Source organism: Bombus huntii, chromosome 11, assembly GCF_024542735.1.
Source record: "Bombus huntii isolate Logan2020A chromosome 11, iyBomHunt1.1, whole genome shotgun sequence".
Taxonomy (NCBI): Eukaryota; Metazoa; Arthropoda; class Insecta; order Hymenoptera; family Apidae; genus Bombus; species Bombus huntii.
In genome coordinates this window covers 7,797,907-7,818,902 of record NC_066248.1, presented here as the reverse complement: position 1 = coordinate 7,818,902, position 20,996 = coordinate 7,797,907, and the positions used below count along the sequence as shown (strand labels likewise).

The 20,996-nt window shown below is 37.3% G+C and overlaps 1 protein-coding gene across 3 annotated transcripts in view; it reads right to left on the bottom strand.

Annotated features, from left to right (window-relative positions):
- LOC126871355 (acetylcholine receptor subunit alpha-like) overlaps positions 1-20,996 on the bottom strand; it is a 102,343-nt gene that overhangs the window by 33,791 nt on the left and 47,556 nt on the right. The window contains exon 3 of one of the 3 annotated variants that reach the window (XM_050630063.1): positions 16,449-16,520. The exons of the other annotated variants lie outside the window; for them this stretch is intronic. The gene's annotated coding sequence lies outside the window, so the exon portion shown is untranslated. The remainder of the gene's footprint in view (positions 1-16,448; positions 16,521-20,996) is intronic. 3 annotated transcript variants of the gene reach the window in all.

The following is a 20,996-nucleotide window of genomic DNA, read 5'->3' as shown; positions in this document are numbered from 1 at the left end:
GATTAGTTTTCGCGTTCTTCACGGACGGATAATTAAATGGCAATGTGATTAAACTGCAGAATCTTAATTAAATAGCAGTATTATTGGAAAATGGAAAAGAATGCAAAAGATCTGCCAATATGTTATCGACAATTATTTTTCATAGAAAAATTTCGGCGAATACTATCGCTTTATTCATTGCATTTACAGATATTCGGTTTATTCGGTTTATTCTATTTGTTCCTTTACATTTCCTGTTTGCTTATTCATATTCTCGATTTCCTGTTTACTTCGCTACCTTGTTGTTCAACTTATTTTTAATTTTAAGTCTCCCAGAATATCTTTCCGTAGGAAGCGCCCTAATTCTTTTCTGCGCGCCGATATTTCCTTCGTCCCCTCGTCAAAAACGTAAAACCTTTCTTCAAAGCATCATTACGCAACACGTCCGCGAACGGCAACAGCCACTTCGCCGAGCCTCGTTGAATTTGTAACATATCACCGCGCCAATTCCTCCTCTCGCAGATTTTAAGCCGCGCGGTTTACCTTTCTCCCCAATGGAAAATCCAATTTTACGAAAACAAGTGGAAGATAAGTGGTGGGTAAGGCCACTCCGTCAGCGACAAAAACGCATCGAGTCGAAAGACGAAATTCAACGGGAGGAGATAAAACCTAAATTGTAAGAAGAAGAAGAAGGGTGAGAAAGGGTTAGAGGGGAAGAATGTTTACGCTGGAGCGAGAACTGGCAGAAATTTCAGATTCAAGAGGATACGAGTGCCGGTGGAACGGATGATAATTAATTTTCCATGAGGTAAATGGATGCGGTACGTGTTCCTATGCCGTCTGCCTCCGGCCATGATGGATATCTGCATACTGCATGAACCAGCTTTTCTCGAACGTGGTGAACTGTTTACAGAGGCTGCGGCTTGTAGGCTGCAAGCTCGCCTGTTAAATACGGTTAACCGAATGCAACCGAAGAAAAAAATATTTTGAGATATTCTATTCGCAATATTTTGGATCACTGACGATTATATTGCGATTAGAAGTCGAAACGTGATCCTCGAATTTACGAAAGAATCTCGAAGAAGCGTTTAATTTTTCTCCTTTTGCCCTAAGGAGTATCTACTTTGTTCGGAAATGTTAACCGATCTTTTTCAGTAGGTTGAATGATTTTTCCTCGACCGATGAATGGACCTAAAGTCTAAACGCAAAGCCAGTTCGATTATTTTTATTTGAAACTTTTCGAGCTTCCATGGGTTTCAAGGTTTCGAGGTTTCGATTGCTTCATCCCTTGTTACGATGCATTACGGAGGCAAACACGTAATCGTTTTGTACAAAATCAAAATTTCGCTGGAAATTTCGGGAGATAAGTGGTGGAAGTTGCGAGAATTTGAGGACTTTTATAAGGAATGTGTTTGAAGGCAGAGAAAATTGGAGTCGTTGCGAGATATTTTGTTTCGCGACGTGAGCGCTAACAGAGGCAGATAAACCAAATGAATTTACGAGACTCGGCGTCGTAATTCCAACACAGCATAGAAAAATATGAACGATAAATTTTTATTTAGCAAGCGTTTTTTTTCAGGTTGCTAAAGGTTACGTGTTTTAGGGGATGATGTTTTCGTTAAACAAGTTTAATTCTATGTTTGTAGGAAACAAAAATTGAAAAAAGTGGACATGAAAATAGTGTAAATAGAATTAAGCGGGATATTGTGCTGTAATTTTAGTCTTCGTTTTCTCAGATTCGCTGAGAACGCGAATAAAAGTTCATTATTCTATATCTATTCTCAATTAATTTTAATCTCGACATATTTTATCACGCGAGCCTTCGATCTCACAAATTCTTAAATACCAACAACTTCACTGATTTGTTAGTTTTTATCTTACTAATAAAATTACATCGATAAAAATTACATCGATAAAATTATAGAATTCAGACTCAATCGAACAACAGAATCAGATCGAACAACATCCAGCGTTTCTGCAAAAATCAGTTGACGAGAGGAACGAAGAGATGGAAGGAGGGAAGGAAGAATAAGGAAAAACGGAACCTAAAGCAAGTAGAAGACATCGCGACTGTGAAAATTGTTCGAAACGGGAACAAAACCAGTGGATTCTGCCGCGAGTCTACTTTATTCACAGATAATTGAATATCAGTAGGTGTGGAGGCGTGAGAGGGTGAAATTCTGTGGGAATCCCAACGTATCGGCCTATACAGGCAACCGATCGAGGCCGATTCCACGAGAGAAAGCTCTTCTCGGTGGAATCAATTCAACTGCCGGCTGGTTCGGCTCATGGAAAATTAAATATCAACGTTCGGGTGTCTCGATCCTTTCGCAACCCTCGCAAATTTCTTCGATTTCAGTCCACCGATAACGTCGACGGCTACCCTGAAGCGCTTTGAACCCTTCGTTTCTCGACTCGACTTTACCGGATGGATTTTTGGCGAAGATAATAGTACAAAGGGATTGAAGAAGAAAGAAAGAAAGAAAGAAAGAAAGAAAGAAAGAGTGTGATATCGTAGACTGATTGCTGTTTTTTCTTGTTCGATGGTAAAAAGGTATCCCTAATGAATTTAGATGATATTTCTTCCCTGCAGTTTGATGGATTCACGGCGGAAACTTGCTTCGTCTTTGTAAATCTGAAGTTTCGTTTTGGTAGATTGATCGAGTGGTAAAATGTTACATCTAATTGATCATAGACAATGTCTTATTATTATCATTTTCCGGATTAGTGTCTGTTTTTGCAGATCGATTGAGTGGTTATTTATGATGGTTGTGGACAATCTGTTATTATTAACCCTTGGGTTTGATGAATTTGTTTATCTATATCGATCGAGTGGTAAAATGTTATCTATAATGATTATGGACAATTTATTATTACCATTGTCTGTTGGTTTGATGGATTCGGCTTCGTGAATGTAAGATTTAATTGTGCATGGAAGAAGGACTTCTACATAATTTCAATTTCTCAGTTTCTCGATTTCGAACGAGAATGGTACTGAAAGTGCCCGATGGAATTATCGTGGATGATTCAATCCCTCGTTTGTAGTCTATTGAATCTTCTCGAGTTCCGCGAAGTTTCTTTGGTTTCTTGGAAGAAGCGTGTTTTTCTTCAACAATGCCCCGCCTGATTTTCAACGAAGATAACATCCAGAGTAATTATCGATATCCTCGAACTTCTACGAAAGAAGTTTCCTTATTTTTCCTTTTTTTATACGTCTTCAAACTCTCGAATTTTCTCGACTCGATCGTCAAACCCGTTACAGATCATACTGATGGATCGTAGATCATAGCACGCCTGAATAACAGAACTGATACATTTGCATGAAAATTGAGCTCCGTTATTAAGGGTCGTTATCGTCAACCCATCAGTTTGTTTCTGCTTCTTCGTGCTAAAAGATTGAATGCTTCTTGTGATTTCAAATAGAAGAAGAGTTGATGGAAGATTACCTTCATTTACAACGAGGAAACTTTCCTAAATGATTAGTGGATTCTTCCTCGGCTGATCATTAATATAATTTGCTCAATGAACGAATCGGAGGCGTTTTTGTCGGTGAGATATAAATCGTTAACAGAAATTCAGAAAATTGTAGATACAAATCAAGGAAAATATCTCTAAAAGTTTTACTCTACAGATTTTACGCGAGGTTCGATGATTTTACAGTCGACTATGGTTACGGTGGCTTAGCAGGAAATTTAAAAGAGTAAGCAAGCAGTAAAGTAGGTTTTTTCTTAGATGCAATAGGATAGAAATATCTTCCTAACATTGCAGTTGAGAAGTTTAATCTCAAAGGTGTTAAGGAATTCGCAAATTTTAATTTCGCATTGCTATATATATCCCGAATGGAAGACCATAAAAGAAAATACGTACATAATAACATTGATCTCTGCATCTTTCCATTAGAAATTTAAATGACTTATTACGAAACTCGACATGTATGTCAATGTATGTACTTGACTGTACATTTCATTTAGAAAAATAAAATCGACATCTTCGGATATCCTTTACATCTCTATCTGTCGTCATCACGTTCTGTCTCTTCTAAAATCATTCAACCTCTGTAAATGTTTCTTTCTGTTTGCTATTTGAATAATGTTTCTGAATAAAAAAGATCACGACGTAGCTATGCGATTTATCCATCAAAATTTGACCAATGTAATAAACCGACCGATAAAATATTCGACATTGTCAGGGCCGATAAATCTCTATAAGGATTGAAATCAAAGTATCACGATTAAAGATCCGGTCATAAATATGTAATGCATCGATAACCAATTCTCCAATGTGAGAGAAAGCTAAATCAATTATGAAAGCCCTGGTGACAGAGTCAAAGACAGAGAATCGGATGATAAACATTCCGGATGAATTCAGCACAGTTAAAAGTTTAAGTTCGACAAGTTTTCGCCATCCAGGATGAGCAGTTGCATGACTTGTGATCAAGTCTAGTAGTCCTTCGACAGTTTCATCCTCATTGGGAACGTCAGTATACACATTCTACTTGAAAGACGTGGCACGCGTGTTCCAAGATATTCGAGGAGAGGGATACGGTGGCAAACTTCCAAGGAAAACGCGTCCTGGTCGCATGTGTGTCACGCAGAATGCAAAAGGATCGGCCGACTGCATCAAAATGCTACTATCCAGTGGTGCAGAAACCTGTTCAACCATAGAGGATGCGATAACGACGATTCGGCGATACAAGAAAATCCAGTTTTGCAATTCGCAGATCAAGTTTGTTCGACGAGCGGGTTGAAATCCTGTTCAGAGTAGCAATGGAGAGCATGTTCTTTTCGAATAGCGGCTAGAAATCGATGTTTTGACATCGTTTCATAGTATAGAAAGCAGATACAGCGAGTGGTATTCAAGCAATTTTTAGAAATATTTATTGTAAAAGATACTTAGAAAATTTTTTAATGATCCTTGTACGTACGTGTTATGTGAAAAAGGTATATGATATTTGTTTCTACGGAAAAATGTGCAAAAATATGAATAATATAGAAAATGAACCAATTGATACAATATTAAACGTTACAAATAAGGGAACTAACTAATCTTCTTAGATTCACCCAATGTTTGCATCCAGATCCCTTAACTGTCATTTAGTATTCAAACAGAGACAGAAGATAAATTTTCCTTTTTATTATCAGACTATTTCTATTACGATTAACCACGTTCTTCGATCGTATACAACTTGCGTAACACAAGTTACTAGATTCTTTCTATCAGACTAGATTATCCGAAAATGATCAAATTACAAAAAGTTACCAGATTACCATTTTTAATTCGTTCCTGTTACTAAACTATTCCAAAAGAACTTTGCGATCAAATAGCATCTTTAAAAACAATCAAAGGAAGAATAGAAACTACCGAGCTGACGCTATCAAGATATTATCCCAAAAATACCCATAAATCAAAATCAGTATCGATTTCCCCAAATGGCACAAGTTCCAAGGAAATAACTGTTCGATACTCATAATCATTTCAGTTTACATTAATCGTCTCTCGCGCTATCTTTTTGATTTCTTCTTCACTTCTTCAACTTCTTTTTTCATTTCTCGAAGAGCTTGGAGTAGTCAGTGAAAAATGAATTTCATTCGAGCGGTTGTCCATCCATTTATTTGTCCATTAGACGCAGCAGCGAAAATGCCTGGAACTCACTCCCCCCCACTTTCAGGATTTACGATTTTCCGTAAATTGAGTTTCGAGCCGGTGGACGGCGGCGCGACAGATCGTCCGGATGGAAATGGAAACGTCGATGAAAAATATTCGCGGAACGCCTCAAACGAGAAACAAACGCTGCACTCTCTATGCTTCGACATCGGATTATAAGCGATTTATCACGCGTGCATCGTAAACTAGCAACGCCTGTGTTCTCATTTATGGAAAAGTATCGATTTTCACAACGATCTTTGTTTATTTACTTTTTCTTGTTTTTTTTCTTCTTTCTGCTCCTTTTATTCGACGGCTTAGTGCTTCAATTCAATGATTGTAAACTGTGATTTATCACGCGTGCATCGTAAAATGGTAATACGCGCGTGATCTCGTTTATCAAAGATTCTCATCGATTCCTCCAACGATTTTTCTTTCATTTGTTTTTTCTATTGGCAGTTTACCGTTTGAGGAAAAAGTTTCAGCGATGTGTAATTTATTAGAATAATTTACATCATCTTTTCTGATAGAAATCGACGCGAGAGTCCGATTTGATCCGAGGCAAGTGGAGTTTCGAGAGAACCCGTTAGGTCGATGACTGAAATCGATCTTCCGAGCTAATTTTAGTTTATTGGTGATGCTGAACACGGTTGCTGGCGATTGACACTTTGCTATATTTACAAGCTGGTTTTGTGTTTATCATGGGTGAAAAACAAACACGAAGATTAGTTCGCGTAATTATATACTAGGAACTGAAACTCCGAAATTCGTACTTTCTAAGACGATTCTTAAGAAATTGTCTAAAAACGCTCGAAAACCTTCGCTCTTGTACGGAAATTTAATTTTAAAGTGAATCAAAATCGTATAAATCCCATCGTATAATCGAAAAAGTAAAACTATAGGTGCAGATATCGTCGGTGAAATCGCGAAAAGGTGTCGCTAAGGAGGAGGAGGAGGTAAAAACACGGCGGTTCGAAGGAAGGAAGAAGGGAAAAGGTAAGGCAGAAACGGTCGGTCGGTCGGTTTGCAAGTAGGTCGCATCTCACGGCTCAATATCACCGAATACTCTTTTGTGTCCTCTTCTAAATTGGGTTACGAGGGTGCCGCAACCGTTAGCTGCTGGCTGCGGCTTCTTCTTGCAACGAGCCATGGCTCCTCAGAATTTCAATATGCCAATTTTTTCTCTTAGACTACCCTCGCCCTTGTGTACATTGTCCTTTTCTCCCGCATGCTTAGCGAATTTCTATTTCCCAACGAATCCCTGATCAAACCTGATCGAACAATTGCTTTCTTTCTAATATCGTCGTGTAATATGTAAACATCATTGGTTCGAATGTTCAGGATTATTTAGACTTTCTTTTGGCCGGATCTTTCTTTCAAATGACTATAATAACATAATAATACGGACTATCACACGCACAAATTTCTTGCAATTTTATTTATTACGAGATTCTCTGTTCCGGTAGGCTTCAATAATATCAGAAGAATTATAAGAATGTTTTTCTAAAAGTTACCTTGACACGTATTGGACTTATTAAACCATGAGGACCAGCACGGAGGAGAAATTGTTTCCATTAACAACGATACGATTAAAATGTGTCCTTTACACATATATTTATCTATAATTTGAATTCTGTGTCGGTTCCACTAACGCTCAGCCGATACTTTTTTTTTTTTTTTACGAAATATGACGCCTGGACGATATTGCGTTCGTTTCTCCTACTTAAATGTTTACATTTGCATACATTTTTTCCAGCAGTATTAACGCAAACCGCTTTCGTAACTAGAAAGTTTACACTGGAATTACCAACAATTAAAACACGGAACTTGTACCACAAAGATCAAAACGAACGGTACGCAGGAGGAAAAGTTTCTCTCCAAGTATTTAGTAAAAAATCTCCAAAAGTTCATCGTTATAAATTAACAAAATTCCTACGACGAATAATTCCAACCAACGTTTTCACCTTAGCTTTAGAAAACCCTCCCCATTCGATATTATTATTATTCCCTAAAATCCAATTATTTCCGCCAGTAGAAACGGCCCGTGCAAAGACCGCGAAACATTTAGCGAATGACGCATGAATACGAAGGGGCCGTTTCATTTTGCAACGAGCGTCGGGGTATTGCTAAAAAGCCAGGATACGAATGATCCCGGAGACACCCTCATCAAAGATTCAGGGGATTCGTGGCCCCGGGTACAGCGAGCTCTCTTTATTTCGGGATGCGGTATTTCGATCGCGGCGCGACTCATTAAAATAAGATTCTATTTGGCGGCCGAAGCCGGTAGCTTGGTGGATGGGTGGATCGTCGGGCGAGCAGCGTCAGGCCCCAGCGAAATTGAATTTGACGACGCGTCATGCTCGTGGAATTTCCGTGAGCGGGAATTAATTGGACGCTCGGAAACGAATCGATCTGACCCGATGCCGACGTTTCTCCCGTCTCCATATTTGCAAGTTAAACTTCGCGCGACTAATTGTACATCGACGCTATCCCATCCACTACGCTCCTCCCCATGACGTCCGATTCGCGATTCGAAAACCGAGTTTTCCATCGATCGAATTTCCCGGCTTGTTTCGATCACCTCGGTTTGGGCTAGGTCCGTGTCGTCCATAAAGTTTCAGGTTCGAGTTTCTGACCGGAGCGAATCGACGTTCGGCGAAAATTTCAACCGAATCCGATTCGTTTCTAGTCGTAGCGATCGAGTTGATCGCTTGATTATCGAATTTGTTCTTGGTTATTAAATTTGTCCGGTTTCTTTCTGGATCTGTTTCAATATTTTTGTTACGGCTACCCGAACACATTGGAAGATATAATTGTTGGCTCTCTTTGTTGCATCGTTTAAAAATTGTAACTCTCTTGTGCGATGTTTGTCATATTTTAGGACTTTTGTCATAACTACGATACTACGAATAATCGTATATTTTAAGATACAATTATTTATAAGATTACATAGCACGATTCACGGTACATTAAGGTATTAAATACTTAAAGTATTGAACAGAAGGATGTGTACTTTTATCGACGATCTATTGTAACCCGATGCTCGTTGTCTTTATTTTTCTATGAAGTATTACGTATTAAAGAACTTCAGCCCGTGAACAAATAAATAAATATTTGGATTAGTTAGTCGATGAAGGATCATCTTTCTATATCGTCTATGCAGACATAGATTTACACGATCTGAAAGACTTGATTTCAATAACTTTGTTTAATACAATACCATTCGAAAGATAAATCTATTAAGTTGTCCGAGAAGTGTCTTTCTTTCGCAAACGTGCTTTTTACAACAGTGCACCTTCATACAAACGTGAAACCAAGTCTGTGAAATGACGCAATGTTTATCTAAACAGAACAAAATGGATACGTAATTCGACGAAATAATATAAAACAAAAAACGTGCGTCTATTATTTTCTCATAAAACGAAAGAAACTTTTCGGACAATCTGATAAATAGAAACTACCAGATTCTTGACAACAGTACGCGAAATCTTTCCTTCCTTATACTTGGAGCGGACAACTCATCTTCTTTGTGTCTCGTGAACTATCCATCATTCGCAGCGACCCTTCTCAGACAGCGTTTGTCCTTCGGTTTTGCCAACGTTTTATATTTTATCCAAACCGCGTCTTTTCTCTATATCGCGTTATTTATTCATAAATTGTGGAAGAATTTAAAACGACTGTGAGTACAACAGCCTTTTCAACAACTTCGTGTGTATACCACTTGCTTCCTGTTTCTCTTCCAGCTAAATAGATTCAAAGGACAGTCGGCTACATACGAAGAAACTGAAATCCATAGAATGTACGGAGACGAGGGCGGCGCGGCGGTAAATGAAGAAACGGAGATCCATACGAAGTACAAAGGACGTCGCTGAGGGGTTAAAGAAGGAAAGAAAGAAGATAAAAGGTATTTCAAATGAAAGGATGAAAAATGCACCTTGTAAAACACGCGGCCTTACGTTTTTCAGTGTCATACAGGGTAATATCATTTATGGTTTCTTTGAACTAAGATTTAATTCGATGTTCATATTTTCTCAATGACGCAGGGTATCGAATAGAATGAAATACTCTGTATTATCGATGAATATGGTAATATTTACGGTAATTATAATATTTATTGGCAAGATTTATCCTTTCATATTCTGCACACAACGTGCAAATTTTTATTCGAAAAATATATCATAAATAATTTCATACACCCACGATAATTAACTTGCAATGTGAAACTTTCGGTTTAACGAAATTTGGCTATACAAGCACGTTGAAATTGCTAATGGATCATATTAGAAAAATTGCCCGAAGGATTAATTTTCATTTTACGATATAGTAGAACGACTAATTCGTGTCCTGAATACATACATATCGAAATATTACGAAGGAAGTGCGAATCTAGCAGAATTTGGAAAGAAGATAAGAAGATGATAACCATACGGGAGAAATTTTTACTAGTAGAGGAGACGGAAAACCGAGGAACATCGTCGAAGAGTCGAGGTGAGAGGAAGTTGGGCTTGTGAAACATGCTACGAGGCATGCACGAGAAGAAAAACGAGTTTTTCGCCGTCCCGGCCGAGCACTTTTCTCGTTTATAACAATAAGAGAGGCGTTAGGGTGCTCGAAAGTTGTGACTCGCTCGCGAGCAGAAAATCTGCCGTGCCTTTGTCACCGTATCGCGATGCACTCTCAACGATGCTAAACCCGACGACACGTACAAGAATACGCTTCTCTTTTCTTTCCTTTATTTCGTTTACATTCTTTACACCCTTGCAGAAATACATTCTTCCACGGAACTTTTGCCAGTTTTAGAAGATTCGAGAGATTCTTTCGGAAGAACCTTTTATTGCAAAGTGTTTTATGCCACAGATATTTACTGATTGTGAGAGTAGACGTTGTTAATGACATTTCTTGAACGAGATTTTTTATACAATGCAATTAATACAAATTTCGGATTAAGTTTCTTACAAACAAAAGAATACTATTTATTATTTGACTACGGGTTTCTAAACATTTGTAGGAAATTTGGAAATGCAAAATAGCACGGAATGCACGTAACACGGAAAAAATATTCAAAGTATTAACGCTTTCTATATAACAGCTGAAAGTAAGATAATTTTCTACCTAGTATTTTCTTAATTATATTTTCAAAAGTACGAATTTGCTTAATATCATCGTCGGGATCGCGTCTATCGTTAGCCAAGAAAGATAGGCTCGAACAGAGATATTTCTCATTAGCGTATGAAATAAATAAATTCACTGAATTCTAAATTTAATTAAGTGGTGTATACCAATAGCGGTACTTATTGCAAATCCTTTATCAAATACAAGGTGATCTGCAAGAGTTGATGCAGTAAATGCCACAAAAGAAAATTGTGTTAACATTGAAACAGCATTAAACAAATTATCCGTAAACGAAATTGAAAGGCCAATTGTTCGAGTAGAAGCGATTACTCGATGAATTCGTATTTGTTTCATTAACACGTATTTGGGGAACAATTTTCGATAGAATAAATGCTGTTAGCAAATCGTTGTAATCATCCGCAGCTTCGATATCTACAGTGGTATCATTATACGATGGCATAAGCAATTTTATTAAAACTATGCTTAAAACTGCAAGGAGTTTGAAGATGAAACTGAAAATGTTATTCCAATGAAATACAGAAAACAATGACAAATTACAAATAAAATATTTTTCGATAATAACAATGAGAACAATGTACAGTTGGAAGGAGTTTGTGTGTTAAATTTACGTACCTGTATACGATTATAACGAGGAAGCATTTATATATTGTAAAACTTATATTACAGAAATTCATATTACTTCTATTATGCATATTATATTACACTATTATATATACCAATTTATATTACACCATTAAAGTTGTAAAATAAAATGCTGGTGAGTTAGAAGTGGAAATTGAACAGTTTGATATATTAAGTAAGACTGAGAATGTATTCATTGCTTCTGAAAAGTTGAATTTTATAATAGAAAACAAAATTATATCCACATTTCTCGGTACTGAAATTGGCAAAAGATTATTTACGTGCTACTTTTTTGCAACATAATACACTGGCATGACTGTACACAGAAATGAATATTCTAAAAACACTTTGTTACGAGGATATTATTGATAAGTTCAGAAATGAGAAAATTAGAAAATAAAAATGTTCAATTCCTTAAAATAATTTAGTAACGATTTTTTATTTACATTTTATATTCCTTGAGTCTGAGACAAATCATTGTTCCTATAAAAAGAGCAGCGACTTTGATTTGTATGCTTAGGGTTCGAAAAGCTTCAGACGCTGCCGTGATCATCGTTGTCACGTTCATATAAGAGATAGGATTAAAGGCAGCAGAAATGAAGAAAAGAAAGAGCAATTTCAAACGAAGGGTCAAGTTTCCAAAGGTTCAAACGAAATTCCGTGGCACGTAACGAGTGTTAACTCCTCGATCGACCAGATCCAAATTCCTCATTCCCTCCGAAACTACCCTGTGAAAGAAGTTCTCTACGCCGGTTGAACTAGAAGTCGAGTCAAACTACCCTCTGGCGATCATTGAACGGGTCTTTGTCCCGAATCTAATACGACGAAGTCAGACGAGGAATAAAACGAATCTCTGAACAAAAGACTAAAGGCCAAGAACAAATTTCTTATTTTAATCGATATTTTATCGATATTCAATCGATATTAACAGACGTTCACGAACCCTTTCTTGTCTGTGCACAAAATATCTCGTTTCGTGTCATTTACACGATATTTCGAAGATAGATATATATTTCGCCGGTTTTTCCCAATAAGACGCGAGATTTCACGTGTTTTGCAATAAAAATATCAAGGGTTAATCAAAGAGCTTCCAAATGTCCTAAAAATATTAATTTTCCTCTTGTATTATATTGCATTTATTGCATGCGATAACGAGCGTATAAATAAGGAAATGCTTGCTCTATAGTAAAGAATTTAAAAACAAGTTTCTTACATATTTTGAAGCACCATAAATATAGGACGACTTCTAAATTTTTATTCGTGGTAAGGAATACGAGTTAAATTAAGACGAATCTAACGCAATAATTTTTCCCTATTTATATCCTCACCACTGTACCTATATTATCACTTTATTGATGTTTATACATTCATAGATGCAGAAATGCACAGGATGCGAATATAATATGCAAAAGTATCTAAACTATTCAAGGTACAGTACTTGTATTATTTAACAGGTGAAGCAAATTCCTCTTCGCCTATGTTTCTAAATATATGAAAATACATAAACAACCGCTGTATGATTATCACGTTTGCATAGATTTTTTCAATCTTCGAAATTTCTTGGCGTAATGTCTATTCCTTTATATCCGAATGCCATCGGAATAAAATAGCGTCGTTAAAAAGTTCGTCTTGGTGTGTAAGCTCGACGCAAACGGGATGAACTGTATTAAGAAGCAACCTTTACCGATTCCAGTGTCTCGAGACGCGGAAATAAAGGTGAAAGGTTAACGAGCAACCTGTCGTTCGCCAAGTCGCTGCGTTTCGAGACCTGCAATATCCGAAGTTCACAGAAGGCCCCCGTCCCGCCGCGAAAGGGCGCACGCCCATATTTCCCTGGATTTTGCATTATTTCTTCGTCACGGCAAATGGATTTTCATCTTTTACCGGGGATAAGGATTTCATATCAAATATTTATAGCGGGACGATAAGGCGACGAAGTTCGTCGTCGTGCGAGCGCGTCACGTTCAGCTGACAAGAGGACGGGAAGCTTAAACTTTCAACCGTGTAACGACTGCAATACCAGCGAAACTTGCTGTCTTCCCGGTTTCTAGGGGCCGACTTTTGACGCTCTTTCATCCCTATCCTCGCGAGAGAATAACAGAGGGGAGGAAAAGAGAAGGAGTAAGGCGTGGCAGATAAGAATTTGTAAGGAACAGTCGTCGTTCCTTAGGTTTTGGAGGGATCATACTGCTAAATAAAGTAAAATCGATGTAACGGGAGAATTGGCTTGTCTTATTTTATGGGGCAGTTTTCCAGATTCGAGGTAAAATGTATGCTTCTACGGTACACACGGAGAAAGTTCGATAGATTCTTCGACGACATGGAAATGTGTTTTGACAACTATTTAGAAAACTTTGTATAATTTGTTATAAAAGCAACATGTTTACTTCCACGTGAATTTATGATATGTATATACTTTGCCCTGGCAGTCGCAACAAATTGAAATATACCATATTCGTCGTAACGTTTAATTTTTGCAAACTATCACATTGTGTTTGCCAATTTTTTTTGATCATGTCATCTGAATCATTCACACTGTTGATAATTTTGTAGCCCATAAAATTTATCTTACTGCAACCATTCTAAACGATCTAGTAACATGAGCCCACTATGACAGCCAACACGTTGAACGATCTTTGGATAATATTTGGTTACAAAATGTCGTAATTTGAAAACTCTATATTTCTTGAATTAAACGATCTTCTTAACAAGCAAAAATTCCAATTATGAACGTTCAACGTAAAAGATATTTTATTACAGGAACTCTCTTATATCGTCAGAAATGTCCACCCATTATGTTTTTGATTTGTATAACCTAATTAGCAGTGTAACATCCCTTGTTAATTAAACGTTGGCTTCTATTGATCATAAAACGCGATAAGAGTAAAGGAACGTTAATTTCCCAAGGCAAATATCAATTATCAAAACCAACTATCCCTCCGAATTCAATTTTCAAACTAGAAACCAATTCTAAAACTCGCTATGTACATATAGTACCACGAAGAAGTGTAATCGAGACTCGTCTATCTTCCCTGAAGCAGCAAAACGAGAAAAGAAAAAGAAAGAACACAATAATGAATCCACGCGTGCTCGAGAATAATCCAGGAATGCCTACGATTCGCATAATCGCGATGAACCGTGCAACGAGTACCGTAAAGTCGCGCCGCCGCGGAAAAGGTCATTCATTCAGCGAGGATTACTTCATTCCTCGACTTTCGAGGCGCACACGAATTCCACGACGTTCCGTGTCCGTTCAATTGAAAATCCCAATAGGTTCGAAGGTCCTCCCCGCTAACCTATTCCTCGCCCTGTCCCCACAACCATGATTCCGCCCTGGAATTCGAAGGCCATTCTGAACATGCACACACGTGCATCTATGCCTCGATCCAATAAGCGAGCGCCCAAGTCAATTGTGTATGTTAAAATATTCCGCGTGCCCGGCTTTCATCGAAACGGGTGGTCAGGGGATAAAGGACGAAAGAGAACAGACAGTTTGACTGACGTACAGAGGGTGGAAAAATTTCGGATTTCGTGTTTCACTACATTTTCATGCGAATGTTGAGAAAGATGTAAATTTTGATGGGAATTTCCAAAGGAAGTTGCAGGAAATTTATTTGAGTAGATAGTAAAAGAGAATATGTCTGTTACATTGACTTGATAAAAAAAAAAAAGAAAAATACATTGGGCGAAGTTATACTGTGATACGTTTATAGTATACTAAAGAAATATTTCACAAGTATTTTTTACAATTGGCAATTGTTCGTAGTAAAGGGGTGAAAATAGTCGCGAAGTTCGAGAAGGAACTATACCTTTAGACACGAAGAAACAAGTTTTTAAAATTGCGTTATTAAATTGGGAATGTGGTTATATAATTGCCCTACTAAATGTTAATTCAGTTTCACGTAAATTTGCACGTGCGATGGATTAAGTATAGGTAGATCAAGTATAAGAGTAAAGGGATTATACATTCTGTTAGATGTTTGCACATTTGACAAGCGCATGCATCAAGCATTGTTAGCAACAAGAAATTTTCCGGAATACGTTTCCCAAGTTTCGATTCTATATCGGAAGATGAATAACGTAAATGGATAATTTTATACATCACGTACATAGATAATTTTGCAATCGCGTTATACAAAAACGTGGTGACAAGTTTCTGATTGTGTTAAATAAGTACCGCGTATGTGTGTAAACTCACCTAATTCCCATCAACTTCGTCCACTCTGGAGGACACTTTCGAACAGTTCTACAAATGTTCGGCCAAACTTTCATCGCTCTACACCATCTCTATCGACTCGGAGCAACACACCACCAACTGCCACAACTGTCCACAAATTTCACAACAGAGACAATAATTCACTCGACTCCCGACACGTGATCCCACGGCTCGCCCTCCAAACACGTGTTACATTGTACATCGAATTCGAGCGTTGGTAGCACAGTGCCAGCGGTATAAAGGTAGGATTAGTTCTCAATTGACGCGGTTCGTTCGTTCGTCGGTTGATCGACGAGCGCGAATTGCCCCGTGGACAACGTTCGTGACGTAGCCAGGAAATTTGCCGAATGGTTTGGAGAATCGGCAGGCATCGACGAGAGAAAGTGACGAGTGCCGGGCAAACGGCGATGCCAGGGACGTTTAATTGGACGATATTTGCCGAACGCGTGTAATCACCTGTTGCACCGGCAGGAGAGGCGCGCTGATAGCGGCTAGACGAAATAAATTCTTGTCAAATGGCCTCCAGGCGATGTTTGCTTTCAGGGACAAGTTCTAAATTCGTCGTTAGGAACGATCAACGCGACGGTTTCGGTTTGAGGGGCGCGGATTAACTGACTTCGGTTTGACATTGCGAGGACTCGATAGTGGATCTAGTTCGGTCGAAATTTGGTGGGGATTCCCCGTCCAACCGAATAGGCTAATGCAGGTAGCTGGAACGGTGGAAGGGGAAACGGTGGATATAGCAATTTTCATTTACATTTACGTAGAGCGGCGATTTTTAAGCTTTTTCATCCCATGGCGCACATGAACTAATAACTACAATTTTGCGACGCATTAAAACATATGTTAGACATACGTATATATAGATTTGGTCCAAGACAGGGTATTCATTCACACCGGATGGATATCCTTGTCTTTATTTGGCAACCTAAGGAAAAAACATGTTTTAAAACATCCTATCAAATAAATATCGCCAATCTGTTTTTATGCTCTATCGAATGACAACCAATACGTTGTTGTTTCGAATCCGCATCAGAATTTTTCATCTTCTTTTTATTTTCTGGCGAAATTATGCGGAACGATATAGGGACACCCCGTATAAAATTTTTTACACATACAAATACACAGGGTGGTTGGTGACTAGTGGTACAAGCGGAAAGGTGGTGATTCTACGCGAAAAAAGAAGTCGAAAATATAGAATAAAAATTAAAAAAGAGAATTTCTTTTTTTAAATTTTTCCATCGAGACAACGATCTACAGTGAGATCCGTTATAACGAGACGTGATAAAGTGCACGCGTACCGAGCGAAAATTCAAAATCGATTTTCTCGAAAACAAAGCCTCAAACGAAAAATTTTTATTCTATATTTTCGACTTCGTTTTCGCGTAGAATCACCCCCTTTCCGCTTGTACCACCAGTTACCAACCACCCTGTATATATATTACCTTTAACGATTGTACGATTATGATTTTGAGACATATAGGAAATATATAAGCAAAGATTACAATCAAACATCGCTATGTATTAAAAAGTAGTGATAACATTATTTGTCACCTCGCTTCCAACTCCACTGAAACAACAACGTACATAGTATCCCCAGTATTTTATATTTATAACTTTACCCAAAATCTGCTAAAAGAATCGTACCCATTAATTTTACTCTGTACCATCAACCTTTTAACCACACCACCTGTTGACCAGATTCTCCGATGTATCGTACTAAAGAGTAAACCTTGGAAATCGGTCTTTCCATACAAAGCGATCCGCAATTCCCATTGAAATAACGATGAGATTAGAAACAGGCGTGGTGGACAAGGATGAAACACGGGGGGTGGTTGGCTGAAGTACGTCTCCGTGTTGCTAGAGTAGACATTAAGGGGAGTATTTCTTAATTAGCGGCTCGCCTCGAAAAACGAGGTGATTCGAGCCAAGTCAGCCGCTCCCTCGATGTGCCAAGCCCTGTTACCAGCTCCTCGTAGATCACGATTTGCTTTAAGTATCTTAAGTTCTTTAAGGTTGATGGAAAGAGAGAGAAAACAGGGAGTTCGTTTGCAATTCGTTGTCACGAGTACGTCGGATATTAATCGCGCGATGTAGACGTTGATGAAAATACAGAAAGCCGGTAAACAAATTGTGGTGTTCGTAAATAACGCGACAAGATAGAGTAACGAAGGGAAAATGGTGTCTGCTGATGAATGGAAATACGTCGACGAAAAGCATAAAGAATTAAGTTGAGAATTCTTTGTGAAACGTGATAGAATTTTTCATTTACTTTTCCCTTACGTATACTTTTATTGCATAGCTAAAGTTTATTCAAATATCTTCAATGGGGTTGAATATAAAAATGTTGAATTATTAAAGTAATCGTTGTTTCATCTTCAGAGATTGTTCTGCATTAAAGATAACAATTTCATATGAAAGATTAATTTAGGTATTAAACAGTAACAAAAAGCGAATCGATCTTCTTCTCTTTTTAATACAATTTTTTTATTTTTCGATAAACTGATTGATACAGAAATCGTTTAGAAAATTATATTTATTCGAGATAGAGTGAATTTCCGATTATCGATTATCGATTCCGATAACGTAGCAATTATTTAAGTAATTATATAATTTCAGAAAGATGTTATCGTGAATTTAGCAGAGCTCAGGTACAAATGGCCTGATCAGGATTCTCGTATCGAGTAAACGAATCGAATACCACGGTAAATGTAGCAAGATAGTAGTTCGCTAAGTAAACGGAGATATACTTGATGGTCATCAGGAAATAAATAGCCCGGGTTACGGAAATTACGAGATCTCCGGCAGGAATTCGACGTAACCCGTATATTAACCAGGGAAAATCTACCGGTAAACGGAGATATTTCTTGGTAAAATGTATCTGTTTCGCGTGCAAAACATCAGCGTGATAGTTTTATCAGGAAATTCTGGTACTAAACTTGATTTCTAATAATATCGTTGATCTTAACAGGAAACTAAAAAATTCGGGTTACTGGAAAAATTGAGAAGCGGAGAATATACATAGAATTAACAGTCTTCGAAATTTTTAATTAATATTATCTGGATAAAAAATACGGATAAAATGAAATCATTTATGTATAAGAATATATCGTATATGTATATATCCGACATACCATATGTATATTTGACAGGTAGACATCGTGACATAATTGATTAAAATTCAAATTAATATTTTTTCGTATAATCGGTGAGAAATTTCAACAAACTGTAATACGTCACTTTGTTGTTCTGCTTTGCTTCAGGAATAACGAAAAGAAAAGACTCCGGCCAGGTACAAAATTCGGAAAAAAAGCTGAACTTAATATCGAAATCGCGAGAAGGGGAATCTATTTCAACGATTGAAATCGAGAATCGATGAGGCGAGGGGGTTAAAGGGGGCGCGATAATGAAAATCCATCCTTTCAATATCTCTCCGATAGATATCGACGGAGAGAAAGTACAGAGGAGTGGCAAAAAAAAAAAACTGCCCGGAACGAGAAACGACGAGTCGTGTCGAAGCGGAAAATGGAATGCAGCAGCTTTGTATTCAATTGTTTCGCCTAAATTTGTTTCCAACAAAAAAGAAGTTACTTCACCTAAGCTCGTTGAAAAAGCAAAAACTAAAAAAGAGAACACACACACACAAAAAAAAAGGAAAAAAGGGAAGGTAGGAAAAAGGGCGAAACCGGTAACGCCTAGCAAACTCATCGATCTGCATTAAACTTTTGCTTTATAATATCGAGATACACTTGTGACCAACTATTACATATATATGGCCGAATCAACTCTCCACTCTAATTTTGAATTACGTTTCAGTTCATAAAATCGAAGATTTATATGAAGACATATTTCAAAAGCTAATATGTAGTTACTTTTAGATTTTAAGCTTTTACGATGATTAGACATGTTTGTGGTATTTTAGCTTTTGATCGTTTTTTCGGGTCTGCTTTGATAAAGTGAACTTGTATGTTCACGAGACATTGGAAAAAAGTGTACTAATAAATACGATCGAAACTCGAAAAACCATAAATATGTCAACTAATAATTAGATTTAACAAGTATAGCCATAAAATGTATACATAAACCAAAGTGTTAACTTCTTTCCAAAAATGGGAAGAAGGAAACGAAAAAAAAGAGAACAAAGTAGAAACAAGAGCAAAAATAAAATGTACAAGTAGACGAAAAAAGCGCAGATGAAGAATATCAAATCGAGACACATGGAATAATTATGGCAGTTAGTAACTTCCGTTTGGCGTATGTATGCTATTGGTTTCCGACTTTGTTTTCGGATCTCGTTTACTTTTTTTTTATCTTTCTTTTTTTGATTTCATGGGTCGTCGATTGCAGGACAATTTTGCATATCGAACGCCGCGGGCTATTATTTGAGCGTCGACACCGAAAAGCTCGTTTTTCCAGACTCTCAATGATGGACAATCGATCAATCGCGGCGCACCATCGATGTGACGAACCATAAAACTTCCTTTCATAAACACTCGTTATTTTTCCCGTTTTTCTCGTTAGACGAAACAGGATTCGTCTCTCTTTCTCTCCTTTTTGTTTTAAATACCTATACCTTTTCTCTGAATTTTTTCCAGCGCCAATTTACATGAACTCCTTAACTACTGCCATTTTTATTCAACGATCCAATGAATCCCAGTTCTTTTTTTTTTTTTTAGGAGATAGGTACGACTCAAAGGAGAAGCAAATTTCGACTGTATTTTTACTTTACGAGATAAAAGTTTCGTAAGAAAAATTTTAGATAAAAGAAAATTGTTCATTTTATAGAAAATATTCATAACATAGCATGTATAACATTTTTAAAAGTAGAAGTAGAATCGTTGGTCCTCATAAAAGATTCTTTGTACAAACTGTCGAATATTTTCACTCCTTAAGAATAAAATTATAAAATATTATAAGAATATTAATTTTTCCATTTTTTTTCCCCTAAAAATCTGTCCTTTAATAAAAAATTGTTATAGCTAATATCACTACAATGCAACAACAATTAGCTCTCTACCATATAGCAAACTAGATTATTATACCAAATACTACTACACCAAATATATTTACAATAATTACATGTTACATGTTGAAATAAACAATCGCAATCAGTTCTGATATTTTCTTGCCGTGAGCACATAAAAGTCCGAAGTTAAAGAATAAAGAAAAGTAAAAAAAAATATCAATCTTATTATATATCGAAATATCGGAATATCATAAGTTCCATGGATAAGGGACAGAAATAACGATAAGCATCTGCAAAGAGGGCTCCTTCGAGAGGATTTATAGAGAGGAATAGAAGAGGAAAAAGGTACGCGATGCCGGTGTGCATTTTTTTCAGTCGAATACTCGGAGTTAACGATAAGGTCGTGCTGACGTCGAGATAAGGAGGCCCCGATTGGGT